Raw genomic sequence first — 2,068 nt, 5'->3', positions numbered from 1 at the left:
TATAAAGGGGTCAATTCTCTGTCTTAGTCTATCATTGGTCTCACATCTCACATGGATATCATATGTCCAAACTCGTTTCAAAGCTAAAATTGTCTAGGTGATTTCGTAGCGCCTGTAATAATTTTAAAGTGGTTTCACAGCACATAAATCCCTTTATCAGTTTCACAGCGCAACATGTTTTAGGTGATTTCGTAGCACATAATTCATATTTTGCACTGGCTGCGCTACGAAATTGGGGATTTGTTTGAATCCATAGCCAATATTTCACAGCTGTCATACTTATCAGAATCCGCTGTGTTTTAGATCATTAGGTGTCGTGGTACTGGCACATGTTGCAGTTGTTGCTGAGAAGGAGACAAAGGGTTCTGTTTGCTATCTGAATGCATTTAATGGAAAGTTGCTTGCTGGCATCAATCAAAAGATTCAGTTATACAAATGGGAGCTCCGTGATGATAGTTCAAGAGAATTACAGCAGCAGAGGCCATAATATTATTAATGTTAATAATACCTGGATTGGACCGCCTGTGGGATTCTTCATCCTATGGTCCTTCACCAGCAGTTCCATCGGAAACTTATGCACAACCAGCGACTAAACAGAAGTTGCAAAGGAGATACTCCCGAATCGCTGACAATTACAATTCACTTGATGAGGTCGAATCTTCCAATTTGATTGTAGGGATTGACTTCACTAAGAGCAATGAGTGGACTGGTGCAAGGTCTTTTAATCGCCGAAGCTTGCACCACATTGGAGACACTCCAAACCCTTATGAACAAGCGATTTCAATAATTGGGAGGACCTTATCTGTATTTGACGAAGACAACTTGATCCCTTGTTTCGGTTTTGGGGACGCTTTGACACATGATCAAAGTGTGTTTAGTTTCTATCCAGATGATAGGTTATGCAATGGATTTGAAGAAGCGTTGAGACGCTACAGGGAGATAGTCCCACATCTTCGACTGGCTGGGCCAACATCTTTTGCCCCAATTATTGAAGCAGCAATCTGTATTGTGGAACAGAGTGGTGGGCAGTACCATGTTCTCTTGATAATTGCAGATGGACAGGTAACAAGAAGTGTTGACACTGACAATGGACAACTGAGTACACAAGAACAGAATACAGTCAATGCAATAGTGGAAGCCAGTGAATATCCACTATCAATTGTCTTAGTTGGAGTGGGAGATGGGCCTTGGGACATGATGCGGCAGTTTGATGATAATATTCCAGCTCGAGCATTTGACAACTTCCAGTTTGTGAACTTTACAGAGATTATGTCAAAGAATGTTGCTCAATCTAGGAAGGAGACTGAGTTTGCCCTTGCATCACTTATGGAAATACCATCTCAGTACAAGGCCACACTGGATCTTCAAATACTGGGTCGCCGCAGAGGCAAGATGCCTGATAGGTCTCCTCTTCCGCCAGCACTTGGCAATGATAATTATGCTGCAAGGCAACAATATCAGCGTGCAGACAGTTTCCAAACAAATAGCTCCCGAAATCGTTGTGTTGATTCCTTTGCAGGATCTGCTCCTCCAGAAGCCAAGGATACACAGGATGCTCAACTGTGTCCAATCTGCCTGATGAATGCTAAAGATCTTGCTTTTGGATGCGGTCATCAGACCTGTTATGACTGCGGACAGAACATTGTTACATGCCCTATATGTCGCAGTGATATCACAACCAGGATAAAACTGTATTAAAGTCAATGCAGATTTCGCAGAAAGATAAATATCTATTATGACTTGGCCATCTGAAATACGCCGAATTGGGGCTGGATTGGCATGGGTCCATGTTCTATTGTGTGGATTTGCACAGTAGCTACGATAAGGGTAAATGTGAAAGAGGTGCAGAGTGCAAGTTTCGCCATAGTTCAGATGATGGTTGTTCCCATACCTTTGTCCAAAGCACCAGCTGTGTGAAGTGAATTTTTAAAGGCATGGAAGAAGTTAGGATTTGAAGTTTGATGTGATTAGACCTAGAGAGAATGATATTGATGTCAGAATGTCATTGAAGAAAGTATTACATGGAGGAATGTGCTATTTCTTTGTGGAGCTCCCAGAGGGAACTATA

General features: G+C 42.1%; 1 pseudogene; it reads left to right on the top strand.

The window, feature by feature from the left end:
• The first annotated feature begins 495 nt into the window (after window positions 1-495).
• Window positions 496-1,754, top strand: LOC149183673 (E3 ubiquitin-protein ligase RGLG5 pseudogene; annotated as a pseudogene).
• Window positions 1,755-2,068: the final 314 nt, after the last annotated feature.

The sequence above is a fragment of the Pinus tabuliformis genome, chromosome 3_2, assembly GCF_031772625.1.
Source record: "Pinus tabuliformis cultivar Carrire ecotype Pingquan chromosome 3_2, CPIR1, whole genome shotgun sequence".
Classification (NCBI taxonomy): Eukaryota; Viridiplantae; Streptophyta; class Pinopsida; order Pinales; family Pinaceae; genus Pinus; species Pinus tabuliformis.
This window is presented reverse-complemented; position numbering and strand designations above follow the sequence as displayed.